Genomic DNA, 19678 nt, shown 5'->3' with positions numbered 1-19678 from the left:
AGTGTGCAATAACATGGATTCGGATGCTCACTGGAATGAACATGCTATTCAAAGTCACACTGCTAAACTACATCCTCACTTGTATATGCTTCCAATTCCCAATCTACTTCCTAATCCGTAAATGACACACGCCTACTATATCTGCTCATGAATATAGGTCTCCTTAGCTGAACTGGTGGGAAAGAATGTACACAACACAGTATTATTATTACATTCTGCTTATGTGTCGTATCACAAATATTGGTTCCCTAAAGGTCCATCAGTTGGACTATATCCACACTCAACACCCCACCCCAACAAACAGCCTCTGTTCCTGGGAACACATGGCTTAATCTTTCAGGTGTCTACAGACTTGTCCACAGAAGCTCTCTTTTAAATTTAAACCTACGATTGGTACGATGTACCAAAGAAGGCATAGGGATGTGGGTGGCGCTGTGGGTTAAACCACAGAGCCTAGGACTTGCCAATCAGAAGGTCGGCGGTTCAAATCCCCGCGACGGGGTGAGCACCCGTTGCTCGGTCCCTGCTCCTGCCAACCTAGCAGTTTGAAAGCACAAAAGTGCAAGTAGATAAATAGGCACCGCTCTGGCGGGAAGGTAAACAGCATTTCCGTGCGCTGCTCTGGTTTGCCAGAAGCGGCTTAGTCATGCTGGCCACATGACCCGGAAGCTGTACGCCGGCTCCCTCGGCCAATAAAGCAAGATGAGCGCCGCAACCCCAGAGTCGGTCACGACTGGACCTAATGGTCAGGGGTCCCTTTACCTTGTTACCAGAGAAGGCACCTGTATTTCGTCACAGAGGCATGGAACCTGTGGCACCTCCAGATGTTGTTGGACTCCAACACCAAACTGACTTTTGGCCAAGCTGGTTGCGGCGGACAGGAGTTCTAATCTAACCACACCTAGAAGGCCACAGGTGCCTCCATGATCCCTGGCTGACCATATTCACCATGGACAGTGTTCTTCTATCCTCTGGCGAACTTGATGAGCTTGCCTCCAAGTCTTAGTCCTACAGAAGTGTGGACATGTGAGTGTGGTGGTGCCCCACCCCACATTTTAGGTTGGAAGGAGGGCGCCATGACTGGCTTGGCACACTCCATGTCTTTCCTGGAAGAAAGGGAGGCGGGACATTTCAGTGGCTGATTCTCTGCAGAGGAACTTAGGAATGTAGCAAGTTACCTTACACGGAGACAGACCATTGGCCCACCTAGCTCTGCATGATGTAAACCAAGTGGCAGAGGCTCTCCAGGGTATCAGACAAGGGTCCTTGCTAGCTTTGCCTGGAGAGATCGAACCTGCGACTTGCCTCTGCCCAGCCTTGGCCAAGTGGCAGCGGAAAGGAGGAGGCAGGAACCCGGCAAGGCAACTGCGGTTGGCCAAGGCTGTTGGCCAACTCAGTACAAAAGTTTCCCACGCCTGCCTATGCGCAAAAAGAAATAAAGCCACATCCCAGTCCTCTGCTCCATAAGTGGGGAAGCTCAAAACCTGATGGCAGACCCATGATAAAGCACATTGCACTAATGTTGTTGTTTAGTCGTTTAGTCGTGTCCAACACTTCGTGACCCCATGGACCAGAGCACGCCAGGCACTTCTGTCTTCCACTGCCTCCTGCAATTTGGTCAAACTTATGCTGGTAGCTTCGAGAACACTGTCCAACCATCTCATCCTCTGTCGTCCCCTTCTCCTTGTGCCCTCCATCTTTCCCAACATCAGGGTCTTTTCCAGGGAGTCTTCTCTTCTCATGAGGTGGCCAAAGTATTGGAGCCTCAGCTTCAGGATCTGTCCTTCCAGTGAGCACTCAGGGCTGATTTCCTTAAGAATGGATACGTTTGATCTTCTTGCAGGCCATGGGACTCTCAAGAGTCTCCTCCAACACCATAATTCAAAAGCATCAATTCTTCGGTGATCAGCCTTCTTTATGGTCCAGCTCTCACTTCCATACACTAATAGAGATAGGTAAATGCTCACAGGCCCTTCATGCGCAACACTGGTACAACCTGAAAAGTGTGACAGCCTTACAGCAATAGAAGGGGACTCTTTCCCCTGCAAACATTCTTCATCATCAATGACCTACAGGTGTGGAAGTCATCACAGAAAGATGTTTCTTAAAGCCTCAGATATGAAGCATTTTAACAGAAGCCACTCCAATAGAGTTTACGGTATACCACACCAACAATGGAAGGTAGGTTAGGGTGGTGTAAATATGTTTGCTAAAAAATGAAGAAATGGGTGTATGAAGTTCCAGAGGTGTAAAGCACCCAACAAGAGTAGCAGTGCTGTCACGTTGTTTGCTGATTCAGACCAACATAGAACTGGAATAATAATCAAGAAGATATTTGGAGAAGTGACAAAGCCTACCTAACAGAATCAGGTTCCTACAAATTTAGGCATCTGGAAACCTGGGAGTTTCCCACTCCTGTCTTAATGGAGCAATGCACACATAAATGGGGCAGTTGCAATGATGGTCTTCCATACAGATCCTCTCATTAAAGGGTAAGGGAAGAGAGAGAGAGAGAGAGAGAGAGAGAGAGAGAGAGAGAGAGAGAGAGAGAGGGTATTTAGCTCTCACTTTTCACTGCAGAAAACTACTTGGGGCAGGATGTTTCGCTAGCCATTTCAGCTGCCTCCTTCCCAGGAGCACAAATCTGTGGGCCTAAGCACCGATCGCGCAACCCGAGCAGCTCCATGGGCCGTTTGCACATCCGACGCCCTCTGCTGCAACTTCGCCGCATGACCTTGCGCCACAGAGAGTGGCGCAATCGCTGGATTGTGCAGGCCGGAGCAGAATCTGCGTGGGACTAGGAACCGTGTCAGCAGCAGGGCAAGCCAGCCCCTGCGACGGCCAATTAAAAAAAAGACAAAGAACGAAAAATTCCAAGTGGCTTGCTGCAGCTGCACACCACACAAGACAAGACGAATCAGTTGGCCACCAAAGAGGCTGGGGTCAATGGTGGTCCCTTTAGCTCCCTCCCTGTCTCTTGCGATACTGACAGACGGAGGCTCCACGGTTGCTGAGCATTTCAAGCATGATATATTTTATAAATATGCCTAACGTTTTTGAACACGGGTCCAAAAATGCAATGTGGGAAAGAAACAGGTTTGTCTGGAAACATGGGTTTGTGAACCACTTGTCCGATTTAGCAGAATCATATACAATGGTACCTTGGGTTACATACACTTCAGGTTACATACGCTTCAGGTTAAAGACTCCGCTAACCCAGAAATAGTGCTTCAGGTTAAGAACTTTGCTTCAGGATGAAAACAGAAATCGTGCTCCGGCGGTGCGGCGGCAGCAGGAGGCCCCATTAGCTAAAGTGGTGCTTCAGGTTAAGAACAGTTTCAGGTTAAGAACGGACCTCCGAAACGAATTAAGTACTTAACCTGAGGTACCACTGTAATTGTGGAGTTGGAAAGGACCTCCAAAGATCATCTAGTCCAACCCCTGCAATGAAGCTTCCTATGAAGTGTGTACGCCCTGGCAAGTCAAGCTACGTACAGAAAAGCCCTGAATCGGGGGTGGGGATCTGTGGTCCTCCAGATGTACCTGGGCTACAACTCCCATAAACTCTGACTATTGGCCATGCTGGCTGGGGATGGTGGGAGCTAGAGTCCAGCAGAACCTGGAGGGCCAGAGGTTCTCCAACCTGGATGGATGTAGCGCTGGGAATGGGGACCGTGCAGCACTCCAGACGTGGCTGGACTCCATCTCTAATCAGATGCAGCCAGAATGGCCATTATGGGTAGGGATGACAGGAGATGGAATCCAGCAACCTCTGGAAGGTCACAGATTCCTCGCCCTAGCCCTAAATGGTCATAAAATCATAGAATTGAAGAGTTGGAAGGGACCCCGGGGGTCATCTAGTCCAACCCCCTGCAATACATGAATCTCAGCTAAAGCATCCATGGCACATGGCCACCAACCTCTGTTTAAAAAACCTCCAAGGTCCACCACATCTCGAGGGAGATTGTTCCACTGTCAGAAAGCTCTTCCTGTCGTATAATTGGAATCTCCTTTCTTGTAACTTGAAGCCATTGGTTTGAGTCCTAGCCTCTGGAGCAGGAGAAAACCAGCTTGCTCCATCATCCTCCGTGGGATAGGCCTTGAGATATCTGAAGGTGGCAATCCTATCTCCTCTCAGCTCCCTCAACTGTTCCTCATAAGGCTTGGTTTCTAGACCTTTCATTGTCTTGGTCCCTCTAGCTCAGTCCTACCTACCTCTGAAGGCGGTGGACTCGCCTTCACCAGAAGTTTTTAAGCAGAGATGGGATGGCCATCTGCCAGGGATTCCTCAGCTGCGGTTCCTGCACTGCAGGAGGTTGGACTAGATGACCCTCGGGTTCCCTTCCAACTCTATGATTCCTTGATACCCTGACCAAAATCTCCCCCACATTTCACTTGGGGCACCTGCTAGCCAATACCTTACGAGCTGGATACACTAGGCACTCTATTCCCCCCCCCCAATGTATTTTTATTAAAGATTTTCTTGATTTACAAAGGTATGTGCAATGTCTCTCTCGTATTCCCCCCCCCACGTAACACCTTTTTTCTTTCTTTCTACAAATTGATTTCATTTGTTGAGACATTAGGAAGAATCGGGGGAAAGATGAGTGTGGTTGGGGGGTGATGTTTCTATTTTACTTAATATATGTGGGGTTTTGTGTCAGCGTTGCTTATGCGAGTTCTCTGCTGTTCACTTGTGTTCCTTTGGTGGTGAGAGAGGTTGGGGTTGGCCTAGGGTGTGGCTGTTCATTTGTGGTTGGCTGTGGTGATCTTTGTTTTCGTGTGTGAGTGGGGTGGGTGGGTGTTTTGGATCAGGTTAGCCATATTGATTTGTATGCTGTTGGTGGATTTTTGTCATTGTCTTGTTGGGCTGTGCATGTGATAAAGGGGAGCCATACCGGGGTGAAGGCGTCTTCTTCTATTTGTCCCCATGTCAGTTTCAATTTATTGGTTAATTTTTCTAGTAAGGCTGTTTCCCATACTGTTTGGTACCATTGGTCCATGCTTACTGTTGACAGGTCTCTCCAGTGTCTGGTTATGATGTTTCTGGCTGCTGAAAGTAGGTGGGTTATGAGTTCTTTGTGGTGTAAGTGGGCATTGTTGTCTTGGAAGATGTTTAGCAGGGCAATTTCTGGGGTGATTTCTAATACTTGCTTGGCTATTTTAAATATTTCTCATATGACTGTTGTCCAGAATAGTTGGATTTTGGGACACTCCCACCACATGTGGAGGTATGTGACTAGGCACTCTATTTGAGATTTTAAGAGACAGGACATGTCCTGCCACTGAGCCATGGCCCTGGTATGAACAGCTGGCTGTGGAGCATTTCCCAGCTCTACTGCATTTGCACATGGGACCGGGAGAGAGAAATGAACCGCTTTCCTCCAGTTTCAATGCTAGCCTTCTTGCCACTGCCTCTCCCTTTCATGCAAACCATCTGTAAAGCAGCCAGAGCCACCGCGAAACAGAAACTCCAAAGCTGAGTCTAGACTCTCTCTTACTTACACAATGCAGCATAGGCTGGTGGCGTCAAACACGGGACCTGCCTGGTGTTCTGCTCCTTCCTCAACATCCTGCCAGCAACCTCAGCATGGAGGGGAGAGCACAGAAGTCAATCGCCACCTCCGTATTTGAAGGTTCTGTCCAGGCTTTGCCAGAACCTCGGAAGGTGGTGGACTCTCCTTCCTTGGAGGTTTTCAAGCATAGGTTTGGTGGCCATCTGCCAGGGGTTCCTGAGCTGCAGTTCCTGCACTGCAGAGGGTTGGATTGGGTCACCCCCGGGGTCCCTTCCAACTCTACAATTCTATGATTCCATCTCCCTCCCCACCAAACCTTTGCCAAGAAATTCCAAATCCCCCTGCTGACATTTATTAAAATCGAGCCACTCTTGTCATTTTGCACCACCTGCAGGATGTTCCCCTTGTCTTTTGAAAGTTATCGATTTATTAAAGTTATAACTTCCTGTCCAGGGCGGCATCAAGGGCTGAAACTGCATCAAAGACAGCACATGCTGATAAAGCTGGTTTTAGATTTACAAAGAAATAAATAAAATAGGGATGATCACTTCTTAGGCCATGCTAATTTTAATACAGAAGAAGTATATTCTTTTCTTTAATTCATCGATGTGAAGCTTGAAATGAGGAAAAGCAACTATAGCGTAAATCATGCAAGTTCTAGAATTACTATAAATATGAAAAATGCAAGAAGATTCCATCACTGTATAGAATGGGGGGGGGGACAAAACTCATTTCTTATTTCTATAGCATATTGATAAATAAACTGCAACAGACAAAAGGGTGGTCCTTCTTGAATTCATGTACATGGTATTAACTTAGTGTTTGGATTGTTTGTTATGAAAAATGCTGTTTTCAACATTGTACAGTGGTACCTCGCAAGATGAATGCCTCGCAAGACGAAAAACGCACAAGACAAAAGAGTTTTCCGTTTTTTAAGTCGTTCCGCAAGACGAATTTCCCTATGGGCTTGCTTCGCGTCTTGCGAGTTCTTGCAAGTTTGTTTCCTTTTTCTTAAAGCCGCTAAGCCGTTAATAGCCACTAAGCCGCTAATAGCCACTAAGCCGCTAATAGCCGTGCTTCGCAAGACGAAAAGACCGCAAGACGAAGAGACTTCCGGAACGGATTAATTTCGTCTTGCGAGGCACCACTGTATTTGGAATATACATGTCTTTTTCCATTGTATATAAAGTGATATAAATGACTGAAGTTTTTTTTTTAAAAAGACAGCACATGCTTTTGTGTTAATGCCCTCCTTATTCCATAAACTGTTACCAAAGTGGTATCAAGAACTTGATACCGTGGCTTGGTGATACTTGGTGGCTAAGGTGTTCAGTTTATACCTGTGAATTCCACCACCACCCCATCAAAAAATGGTTGTATCCTCACCAAAACATCTCCTCTAGGCACCCTGGCCCTGCAGCTCAGGGCATCAGACAAATGTCTCTTTCACCAAACTTGCACTATGGGTCAACGATACTGGCCCCGCCTTGCAGGGCTGTCGCATGAGATAATAACATTGCCAAAGCACTGAAAGGTACTTGATAAAATGACGAATGCAAAACGGCTGTTGGCAAAGACAAGCCACGCTTCCGCTTGGACCCCAAACAAACAGGATGTCAAGATCACCTAACTCAAGCACCTTATGGTAAACCTTATCTATTCATGGCATCGGCTTCTGAGAACAGGGCTGTTTCAGGGGACGAGACTCAGCTGGATGAGAAAACTTCAATGCGCAGAATAAATGAAAAAAGAAAGAAAGACCCGTGCCACCAAATGTTAGGATAAAAAGGCTTAGCTTGGAATCCTGTTATGCAATTCTGTTAACATCTGCCAAGCTGACGACAAACACTGTGGATTCCCTCTGCGGCTACGTTAATATCAAAACCAGACACATGCTCCCATGAATCCCAGGTGTTTGCCTCACAGAATGTATTAACACCACACAGCGAGAAGCCGGAAACCAGGCCAATCCAGCAAGCACAAGGATGTGAGCTGGGAGAAAATGGGGGGGGGGGGGGAGAGAGATTAGCCAGACCACACCCGAAGAAACAGATGATGGCAATTAGAAATCGGATTGGGATTTGAAAAAAAATAAAATAGAAACTAGCAGAGCTGTAAAAGTCTGGGATCATCTCCCTGGAACAGCTGTGGAATAAAGAACCTCAATGCACCCAAGACAGCGATAGGAGCCTTTACGGAGAATATCTTGCCATTTCTATTCCGACGATGCCCGTTCCAGTTACAACTGCAAGGAAACCCTTGCCAGGACGCAACAGGGTTTTCTGGGATTTTTCCCGCCCTGGAAAATGGAACAACGCTCTGGAACAGCCATTCCTAGCTTGTAGCTAGTGTCATGCTGCGTACGGGCTCTGCCGATGCAGCTTGCGGCTTCTACGTGAAACCTTATTTCCTGCGCTTGTGTTGCCCTGCGAGAAAGCAAAGAGGGGAAGAGAAAGCCCTGAACAATGTCTCTGCACCTTCCGACTTGCCAACAGCTTTCCCAGCCTGTTGCAACCGGCAAGAGGCCACCTGAGATTCTCTCCTGTGTGAGAGTTTGATGAGGGAGTGAAAGCCCTTTGTGCCTTTGGCTGTCCGAGGCAGGAAGAGGCAAGGATAAGACACAAGGGGGAGGAAATGGAGTTGAGAGAGAACGACAGGGAGAGGAGGCTGGAGGGAGAAAAAAAGGGGGAGATGGGGTGGATTACGCAATGGCATCACAGAAACCTGCTGCATGGAGGAAGTGCTGAAACTGCATTGGAGGCTGATTTGTCTGCATGCGAGAGAGGAACCTCCTTGTCCTTCCTCGCCTAACCTGTGTTGACCTTCCCGCAGGTGAAAGACTGACCGATATACTCCTGGGTTGCTAACCTCATTTCCTACCTCCCCCTTTTTCGTCCTCACCTTGGGAGAGGAGACATCTTTGTGTGTCTCTCCTGAAGAGATGGATAGCTCAAGGCGACTCCACCATAGGGAACTTTCCCAACCAAAATGCATTTCCTGTAATAAACATGGCTTTCTCATTCTCCTAAACCAGGCATGTCCAAAATCTGTTTCGGGGGCCTAATCTGGCCCCTGTGGCAGTCTATTTCCTGGGGTAAAAATCCTGAAAAAAGCTCAACAACTTTGGTCAGCCGACACGGCCCTTCACTTCATCAAATCTGGCCCTCATTGAAAAAAGTTTGAACACCACTGTCCTAAAACTCAAGAGTCTCTATGTGATTGCAAAGTGTGCCCCTCCAGCAGGGATTTATGTTCCAACTTCTGCCAAGCATGCGGCCTGTGGATGGTCCAGGAATCAGCATGTTTTTACATGAGTAGAATGTGTCCTTTTATTTAAAATGCATCTCTGGGTTATTTGTGGGGGCATAGGAATTCGTTCACCCCCCCAAAAAAATATATAGTCTGGCCCTCCACAAAGTCTGAGGGACAGTGGACCGCCTCCCTGCTGAAAAAGTTTGCTGACCCCTGAACTAAAGCGTAAAATGCAAGAATGGCCCTTAAGAGTCATTCATTCTCTAGTCCTGGCTTTTTCCAATCGATGGGCAGCCAGTGGCACAGGCGGGGAGAATTTATTGCAGGCTTGGAGAGGAGATGGACGTCCTGGGACCATGACAGGGAGGGAGACCTAATACTGCCTGCCTGCCTGCCTCTCCATCACTGCCTTGCTGCCTGGGCCAGCAGTCAAGGCAGAAATAAAATGTGCTTTCTGATCTCCTCCTCCGCAAGTGTTCTAGGGGCTCACTCAGGGCTCCTCTCTGATCTGCCACTCCTGACTCTGTTCAGTGAAGATTGCAGGGTGGGGAGGGGGGAAATGGAACAGAGGACCTTCTGGATGCAGAGCATGCGCACTGTGGCTTGAGTGACAGCCTCTTCCCCAAAATAAATGTCTGGAAAGACGGACGTCTTTCTAGGAGGCCCTAGAAAGCTTTACAGAATTAAGGAGTGCAGACATATGCAACCTTCCGTAATTCATAGAATTGTAGAGTTGGAAGGGACCACGAGGGTCATCTATAGTCCACCTCTCTGCAATGCAGGAATCTTTTGCCCAACGTGGGGCTTGAACCCACGGCCCTGAGATTAAGAGTCTCATGCTCTACTGAGTGAGCTATCCATCATGAGCCTTCATCCACCCATCTTCCCCACAAGTCTTTACCCAACCCATTCTGGAAGCAGAAGGCATTGGGGAAGATGGAGTGTACAGAGCGCTGTGGAAAGGTAGAAACTAGGAAGGAGGGAGCCTCCATCGTTCTTGCCTCGGTTGGAGAAGTGATGCATGCTGCTGCTGCTGCTTTGGTTGGAAAAGCAGCATGTGTCCTGCTGCAAAACAAGACTGGCCCTGCCTCCTCCAACCAAAATTTCTAAAGTGCATTTGAAGTAGAGATGGGGGTGGAATCTGATTCAGTTTGCACTGAAAGGCGAATCTACCTATTCTGCACTGTCCAATGTGTGAACCAAAACACAGGCATCCCTTTGAAATGTGCACTTTTCTGAATATGGCAATGCAGTTCTCCACACAAGCAATGTGTACAAAAAAATGCATAAAGTGTGCATAAAAAACACCCATCCCTAACTTGAGGCCAGAACTAGTGATTTATCATAAAACATGGGAGCAGGGTTACTAATCCTGTGTTTGCCTTTGAAGAGAGGGAAAAAGGGTCATTTGCAGGGAAGAATCAATATGTGTGTGCAGGAAGGCCAGGGAATTACGGTAACTATTTCCTCGGTCATTACTGGTCTTCTGAAACTGGTCCTCACTCTAGCTGAGCTCCAAGACCATGTTTCCCAGGGAAATGGGGAAAGTTGCTGCTGGGGAAGGGTTAAGCACACACAACACAAAACGATTCCACTTCCTTCACCTTTAGAGGCAAACGCAGGATTGGGAACTCTACATTTGTTGATGAGCATCTGGTTTCACCATTTGGGCAACTCCTTCCTGTCATTCAGCAGCCTCTCTATGCAACTCTGGGCTTCGTTGGTCAGAGATGAGGCTCGCACGGGCATTTGCACAATCACCTTTCCCAGAATGCAAACAGAGGTGAAAGAAGCTAGCCAGGTTCACTGCAATGCTTTCAATTGGGTTTTTTTTTTTTTAAAAAAAATACACATAGGAATTTATTTAATCTCAACTCTAAATATTCAATACAGTGGTACCTCGGGTTACAGATGCTTCAGGTTACAGACGCTTCAGGTTACAGACTCTGCTAACCCAGAAATAGTATCTCAGGTTAAGAACTTTGCTTCAGGATGAGAACAGAAATTGCGCGGTGGTGGTGGCCCCATTAGCTGAAGTGGTACCTCAGGTTAAGAACAGTTTCAGGTTAAGAACGGACATCCCGAATGAATTAAGTTCTTAACCCGAGGTACCACTGCGAGGTACCACTGTACAAATAAGAAACAAATAATGGATTGAACAAAGTCATCCTGTTTGCAAAAAGGACTACTGCTTGTGCAGCAGAACTTCCCCTCCTGCTCTGCCCCCACCCCCAGGATCCGGGGGCAACAGGGGAAGGAGAGGGGACGTTGCCTTGCACAAATGTTAAGTCCTGGAGCAAAGGGGAAGGCTTCGTTCGATACAACCCCAATATCTACATTCATACACATACACCAAGAATATCGTAACTCACGCTAAACTCCGAGAGCCAGGCTGCAAGGCTGCAAGACACAGTGCTTGAGCGTGCAAGGAATTTGGATCCGCTTGTGTTGAACACAGAGGACTCCTGGCCACATGCTGCCCCTACCAGCATAGAAGGAAGGCTGGAAAGGCTTCAGGGCTGCCTTGCCCCTTGACTTCCCCAGTGCTCACAGGAGGAGGAAGCTGCGCTGAACTTGTACTCAGCAAGCACAGCAGCTCTTTGCTGGAGGAGGGAGCTGTCTGTTGGCGAGGGCTGCTCCCCGCTGATCTCTTTTGGTGGCTAATCTTCCTTCCCAGCTGCTGGGATATCTTACGCCTAATAAACATGCACTGACAGATGCTTTCAGTGGAAATCCCAAAGGAAGGAGGCTCCGCATGAACATGGAAATAGACGAAGCTGGTGCTTTATCCCAGGTCAATTAGCCCATCTTGCCCCCCAATACGGTTTACTCCAGCCTTTCCAAACCCGGCTCCCTCCAGATATTTTGGATTACAGCTCCCAGCCAGCACATCTGGTGCTTGTAGTCTAAAACACCTGGTTAGTTTGGATCTGTAGTGCAAAACACCAGAGGTTGAGGAAGGATGGTTTATTCTGATTGGCAGCAGCCTACGAATATCTCGGGGGAAGGTTTTGCCCAGTCCTGCTGACCAAGTGGTAATCCCAGAAGTGATTTATCAGTGGCCACAAACAAACAAAAGTATGAGAGAGACCCTTCGATGTGATTAATCACACCATCTCTGAAACTTACAGCATTGCTCAACCAGTATTTGGGGCTGCAATTCAAGGCACTGTGGTTTTAAGCAACTTCTAATGCAGAAAAGACAAGCTGCTTTTGAAGCTCAGCAGTAAGGGCTTGTCTCTTCGGGATCAACTTAAGCAAACAAATGGGGGGGGGGAAATACCCAGCTAGCAAGTTATTTCCGTTATCAGACAGGTCCCTTTAGTTCAAACCCATTGGCCGCATTCTTAAAAAGGTCACATGCCTTGGCTATTCTTTTTGGGTTTTCGGAGCACAGAGAATGTCCAGATTTTAGAGTGGAGAAAGTGTGAGACAGCAATAGTTGGGAGGAGAAGGGCCCTTGCTGAGATTCCTGCATTGCAGGGGTTTGGACAAAGTGACCTTCAAGGTCCCTTCCAATTCTACAATTACGATTAAAAAAAATGGTCGGTCCCGAATTCTGTTCCCTACGAGGCTTCTGAAGGCCACCATCCACTTTCAGTGGGCTGAATGTGGCTTTGCAGATTGCAAGCTCTGCAGACCTGGCCTAGCCAGGGCACACGAAAATCTGCAGAGGATCTGCCCAGCAGCAGAGCAAAGGAGGAAGTTCATTTTGGGTAGCTAAAATACCGGGGCAGTTTATCTCAAAACGCCCTTTAAAAAGAGGAAGGAGAGAGAGTGTGTTAATTGCGAAGAGGAACAATCTGAAAATGCGGAAATTTCCCAAGACAACAAAATAAGGACCCGTCTCTTTGCTTTGAAAAGGGGGCGGCTCCCCCTTTTTGTTCTGGGGAACCTGGACTCCTACGCAACAGATTTAACAGCGCAGTTCAAGAGTCATTGCCGCCCGGTTTCCAAATTGTGGCTTGGTGATTCGGCAGTGTGACGTTCAAAGGAGTCACCAGGAGCCAGCCCTACGCCACACAAATTAAGTTTAAAAAACTGGAATTCCAATGGGAACAGAGACTATAGTACATTCCACTGGAACGGCCAAAAGCGATGCAAAAAAAAGTTTACAATTTATTTCCACAAGCTTTCCCTGGAGTGTGACCTAGTGATAGGTTATTGTGTCTTTTAATTATTATTATTTTTAAAAAGAGAATTTGACATTGTTCGCTGCTTCGGCATTTTACTATTAAGCAGTATATGAATTTGCAAAGAAAAAATATATATACAAAAACGCCCACATTGCTCAGTCAGTAGAGCATGAGATTCTTAATCACAGGGTCGTGGGTTTGAGCCCCACGATGGGCAAAAAGATTCCCAGGAAAGTTGCCTCACATCCAGAGACGACCCAAGGAATTTGGCGACGACATATCCAAACGGCATTCACCTCTCCTACCACAAACCTGTGGCAAAAATACATGTTGGTTAACTAATTGTCAATTTTTGCCATTCTTTCCTGGCCCCACAAGAAACTGCCAGCTGAGGTAGGCTGCCTCTTCCGGCCTAACGTTAGGACCAGGCCTAGTTCTCATCTAATTTCCTGGGCATCTTTGCCCAGCATGTACTTGGGATATTTTCACCGCCTGGAAACCAGAGGCTTAATTCTCACACAGAAAACCACGGGGTTTGAATCCAGCCCAAAGGCCACATTCACACCATATATTCAAAGCACGATGATGCCACATTAAACCGTCATGGCTTCCCCCAGAGAATCCTGGGAAATGTCGTCTGTTCAGGGTGCTGAGAGTGGCCAGGAAGGCCGCCATTTTTTGCACTCCCTTCTGAAGAGGAGTCAACTATAAAACGACTCTGGGAACTGTAGTCCTGCGAAGGGGAATAGGGGGTTTCCTTGAACAAACTATACTTCTTAGGATTTGGGGGGGTGTTTATAGCAGTGATCCCCAAACTTGGCCCTCCAGCTGTTATGGGACTACAACTCCCATTATCCCTGACCACTGGTCCTGCTAGCTAGGAATGATGGGAGTTGTAGTCCCAAAACAGCTGGAGGGCCAAGTTTGGCCGTCACTGGCTTATAGTATATGGCACAAAGTTGCGAATGACTTCTGGCCGTGCTGTGGAAATACCCCTCGCTCTCCTCACACACCCATCTGCTGTGGGGATCCCCCCCAAACAATTTTTTGGGGAGCAATATTAATTTTATTATTTAATATGCCACCCCCATCTGACTGGGTTGCCCCAGCCGCTCTGGGTGGCTCCCAAAAAAATATTAAAACACACAATAAAACATCAACCATTTAAAACTTCCCACTTGGGAGTAGATTTGGGAGCGGGGGGGCGGCGGCACATGGTGGGATTTTAGGGAAAATTTTGATATGTGAGGAGGAATCATTCTGCTAGGCGACTCCTGTCAGATCCTGTAACCACCTCAGGTCTTCTTAAAATAAAAATAAAATAAAAGCAGGCAACGAAAAGCCCCTACATCACAACACAAAACGATGACTAATCCAAGTGGAAAGGAAATTTGCTTACTGCCTTTAATATACTATTAGGCTAGAGGGACAATTAGAATAAAATAGCTTCAGGAAACTCACGAACTATTATTATTTTTTAATTTGTATACCGCCCTATACCTGCGAGTCTCAGGGCAGTTACAACATAAAATCACAATACAGAAACACAAAATACAGAGTAATAATAATAAAACAAACAGACTACTTGGACGCTGAAGTTATGTAGCCGAATCCTGGTCAGAAAATAAAATAAAATACAATTGTAACCTGACAGTATGATGTGTTCTGCCACTACCCCATCTTGAAAGAGAGTTAACGTGAACAGAGAAATCTGGAGCAGAAATCCTAAAACGCGAAATGTCGTATGAATATTTAAATAAAACGAATAAAATCAGCAGCGGATTAATATGTTCTGGGAGAAGTTTATGGGCTTAGAAAACAGAAATGGGCAGGGGGGAGAGTTGCCAGTTACTGGAAAGAGGGCAATGTGGGGGGTTCAGAAAATACTCGCTCTATAAGACGCACTCGCTCTATAAGACGCACCAGACCACAAGACGCACCTAGTTTTTGGAGGAGGAAAACAAGAAAAAAAATATTCTGAATCTCAGAAGCCAGAACAGCAAGAGGGATCACTGCGCAGCGAAAGCAGCAATCCCTCTTGCTGTTCTGACTTCTGGGATAGCTGCGCAGCCTGCATTCGCTCCATAAGACGCACACACATTTCCCCTTACTTTTTAGGAGGGAAAAAGTGAGTCTTACAGAGCAAAAATATGGTAGCTCCTGGGGAGAACGTGCCATAACTGGGTGTCTCCCAGTTCACCCACAACGGCTGCTGGGAGACGGCTGAGGGTGACCTCAGTGCCAACATAGAGGAAGGAGATGGCAAACTGGGTGGTTGCCATTGCACCCAAGGAACGCATTGTGGTGAAATGACACCCAAATGCCTCGAGCACCATCTTTGGCCACAGCCCCCCTGCAAAAAGAGCAAGGTTTGCAGTAACACCACGCACAGGAACCGCTTCCTGCAAACAGCTTCCCACGCAAAAGAGGCACCCACACGATTTTGTCTTCCGAGGAGCGACGGCGCGGCGCTTCAAAGAGGGCTTATTTCTATGCGCCGACCGAGATGCGGCGCATAAGCTTGAACCGAAGCATCAATATGATAATCCACTTAAACATCTATGCATTTATGATCCCCCAAAGAGGAGGTTGGCAGCCGGCAGGGAGAAGAGAAACGGAGGTGGCAGAAGCAGCTAAAAAGAAGTCTGGTAAAGTGAGCAGAACACAGGCAGGGAAGGAAAAAGAGGTGGGGAGGATATGAAGAGGAAAATGGAAGAGAACAAGCAGAAAGCACTGAGACAAGGACGGGTCACACCAGCGTAAAATAGGATATGAAATATTTTTTCCAGTTCTGAGCACAAATATTCCCGAAACGCCAAGCTTCTGAGTAAGCAGAAATTCCCCTAGTTATGAAGACAATACAAATGTGTATTAAGGGAAATTATTCTGGATTGAACTACAGCATAGCACTGAAGTTTTTAGAATATGGCTTTGACAGGCAGGCCCTTAAATGAGGCAGACAGGTAGACATTTGTTTGCCCACAGTTTGTAAGAACTGCCTCCCTGCAAGGAAGCTTTTGCAAACGGGGGGGGGGGGGGGACTGGTTCTTTCCCCCCTCCGACAACTGACACATGAAGTTGTGGACAGGTGGTTAAAAGCAAAAAAAGCCCAAACACTGGACAAGTGGATTCTGTTTGCAAAAGCTGCCTTGGCTGGGCAGTTGCAGAGACACCACCCCATTGCGAAAGGCTATTTTGCCCAAAGTCAGAAGAAGACAACCGTGAGAGCCTGGGAAAAGGTTCCAGGTTAGTACAGGTTCCCTTACCTGTTCCGTGGCTGCCAGGATTCCATCTAGCCATCCTGAGGTCTCTCCAAGCAGACTGATGTCTACTTGCAGGGCACGGCACAACACATTTTGCAAAAAAGGAAGGGGGGGGGGGAAAAGCCAGATAGATAGACTCGAGGGGTGATAGAACAAAAAGGAAAAAAAGGAGGAGAGGGGAAGTGAATGTCTTCTTACTTCACAGGAAAGGGAGTGGCAAAGGAAATGGCATAATCTAAATGCAACGCTAAAGCCCTTTTTTGGGAAAGCCCCAGCCATCTCTTGTGAAGGCTTCCTAGAGACAGGAAAAGCTGGTGGCCGCGCAGAGAATGAAGAGAGGAAGCGGTTGAGAAAACGAGAAAGAGTGTGGAGGGGGCACAGAACGGCAGGGTTTGGAACGAGAAAGAGAGAGTGTTCCGTGTTACGTTCTCTTGCTACGCCGCAAAACTCTTCAGCAAAAATATTGCAAAAAATAAGCATTTTATTTTTTTGCTAATATGGAGGTGCATTCATCTAATCGCCAACTGGTTTTAAAATATTGCAAAAATAAGCATTATTTTTTTTTGCAATTATGGAGGTGCTTTAACCTAATCAGCAAAGCTGGTTAAAAAAATATGTTGCAAAAGATCTGGATCTGCTGGCCTAAGCAATGTGGCTGAGCTCTTGGAATCCCAGGTGGCAGCTTATGGCATTTTATCAGCGTTGGCTGCCATGCCTGCTTTGAGTGCCACAGGAAGACAGAGACCAGGCTGTTCTCATTCAGACCATGCAACTTCCAGATCAGCCGACTGAGAGGCATTCTATGCGGAGCCTGCCTTTGGGGCGAAATGTCTGGAACTTGTAGCTGGTGCAGAATGAGACAAACGGCTTGCTAAGTGATGTGAACACAGGAAAACAGGGATCTGCTTATAGAGTCGGACCACTGGCCCAGATGGCTCAGCATTGCTGACACAGGCTAGTAGCATCTCTCCAGTTTTTCAAGGAGGGGACATTTCCAGTCCTACCTGGAAATGATCCAGACACCTTCTGCATGCAAAACATCCCTTGCCTATGTCCAGACCCGTCCAACTCCCAAGAGACTGTGATCTACTCCCAATATGAAAAAACTGACAGTGATCTACCAAAGGTGGCAACTAAACGGGGGGGGGGGGAGAGATTTGCCAAAGCTTGTTTAGCTTTTGGGGGGGGCAAAGCTGTTTCTCAGTGATCACTTCCTATCGTCCCGCGATCTACCTGGAGCACCCCGGTGATCTACCAGTAGATCGTGATCTACAGGTTGGGCCTCCCTGCGCTATGTCTGATCTCTAAATCCTAAAACAACTTGGGTCCTAATTATCTGTAGTCCCATTATGAACATGCCCTCCCTTCCAGCTCTTGAAACCTTCTTGGGGAAGTTCACCTACAGCAGCGGTGTCCAAACTTTTTTCAAAGAGGGCCAGATTTGATGAAGTGAAGGGCCGTGGGGGCCGAACAAAGGGTCAACCAAAGTTGTTGACCTCTGACTTTTTCTTAGGATTGAAGTTGTTGAGCATTTTTTAGGAATAAAGTTGTTGAACTTTTTTTAGAGTGGAGTTGTTGAGCTTCTTTTTAGGATTGAAGTTGTTGAGGGTTTTTGTTTTTGTTTTTTTACCCCAGGAAATAAACTGCCACAGGGGCCAGATTAAACCGACCAGCAGGCCGGATTAGGCCCCCGAAACAGACTTTGGACATGTCTGACCTACAGACTCCATTCAACAAAGTCTGGCTTAGCCTCCGTGGGGAAAGGGGTCTTCTCCTGGGCAGCCCCCAAACTCTGGAACTCTCTTCTAATGAAGGTTTGAGTAGTCTCCTTCCAGGTGTCTAATTCTCTTTCCCCCAGAAGGCTTTCATTCACCTGCATGGCATGCCTACCAGTGGATACCAGGCTAGCAGCTAAATGCAAGCCTGCATTATACCACTCACCATCTTGCACAAGATTTCATTTTTCAGAATGGGAATGACAAACTCCAACACTATGAACTAAGCACTATGTATGCCCCAGCTGTTATCTGAATGTATCTGAAACTGCTTTATGAACTCTTTTCATATATGTTAATTTCTCAAACTATATATGCAATGTATGTGGTTTGGATTGGATTGGATTGTATCAATTAAGATGCTTCAAAGGAAGAGATTCATAAATGAAATTAAGAATAATTTCAACGTAGCCAAATGACACAGCAGGGGTACTTAAACAAAAGCAAGTAACTCCAAATAGTTTTCTATAAATGTGTTGCTGATTTTAACCTCAATCCCACACAGTTGCAGGGCAATTCTGGGACCAGGTTCTTTCAAGCAAGCCCCACCAGGCCCACTCACTTCTGCATAGGATCAAGGCTACACAGCCCCCACAACATTCCAACAAAACACAGAAGATATGGGCCGATGCTGTGAAGAATATGTTTTCCACTAGCTAAAGATTCGAGCTCTGACAGGTTTGGGCTATTATGAATGAGTGACATCCCTTGAGCTGGAGAAGGAGCAAAGAGGTTGAGAGAACTGCTTTATAAAAAGTCTTGGCTGTGATTAAATATGAAAATCAGGTGAAACCCGCTAACTAATTATACATTTCCACTACGGCTCTCATTGCCAAATAAGCTATGTCCTTCCAATATACTCTTGACTAATGAATGGAGTCAAACGACTGCCATGATAAAAAACAACAACCCCCTTTTTTTTGGTCGGGTTTCAAAATGCAAGTTGCTTCAGAACCTGCTTCTCTCTGCTTTCCCAATCAGAACTTCTATGTGGCTTCTTTGCTGTCTCCAAAGCCCCTTTGAAATCCAGTTTAAATCCATACCATTCCCATGCACTGCATACTGCCATCAGCAGGGGTATATATCCCAACTTGGGTTCTGCAGACAGCTCCATGCATGATATTTCTCTGGGCAGGAGCTACGACAACTCTGGACAATATGGGACTAGGGTGGAATCTACACACATATTAAAAACGCTGTAAAAACCTTTTTTAAAAAAAGGTTTTGAAAAATACATTGAATTTTGCATAGCTCGCTGTTGCCATCTAGTGTCACATTTGTATATTGCACTTTACAACACATTTAAACCTTTTTTTTGCAGCTGTGTAGCTGCGTCCTTAGGGACGTGGGTGGTGCTGTGGTGTAAACCACTGAGCCTTGGGCTTGCCGATCGGAAGGTCGCGGTTCGAATCCCCGCAATGGGGTGAGCTCCAGTTGTTCGGTCCCAGCTCCTGCCAATCTAGCAGTTCGAAAGCATGTCAAAGTGCAAATAGATAAATAGGTACCGCTCCGGCGGGAAGGTAAACGGCGTTTCCGTGCGCTGCTCTGGTTTCGCCAGAAGCGGCTTAGTCATGCTGGCCACATGACCCGGAAAAACTGTCTGCGGACAAACGTCGGCTCCCTCGGCCAGAAAAGCGAAATGAGCACTGCAACCCTAGATTTGTTCGTGACTGGACTTAATTGTCAGGGGTCCTTTATCTTTACCTGTGTCCTAGGTTACCTCCAGGGATTCCTAA

At 46.9% G+C, this 19678-nt stretch overlaps 1 protein-coding gene across 3 annotated transcripts in view; it reads right to left on the bottom strand.

Moving 5' to 3' along the window:
- The window catches only part of RGS19 (regulator of G protein signaling 19), a 55686-nt gene that overhangs the window by 17061 nt on the left and 18947 nt on the right, over window positions 1-19678 (bottom strand). Inside the window, exon 1 of one of the 3 annotated variants that reach the window (XM_083619213.1) lies at window positions 16171-16540. The exons of 1 other annotated variant lie outside the window; for it this stretch is intronic. The gene's annotated coding sequence lies outside the window, so the exon portion shown is untranslated. Of the gene's footprint in view, window positions 1-11140; window positions 11380-16170; window positions 16541-19678 lie in introns of those variants that run through there. One more of the 3 variants, XM_083619215.1, reaches the window with a different exon arrangement.

This window comes from Podarcis filfolensis, assembly GCF_964270895.1.
Source record: "Podarcis filfolensis genome assembly, chromosome: 6".
NCBI lineage: Eukaryota > Metazoa > Chordata > Lepidosauria > Squamata > Lacertidae > Podarcis > Podarcis filfolensis.
This window is presented reverse-complemented; position numbering and strand designations above follow the sequence as displayed.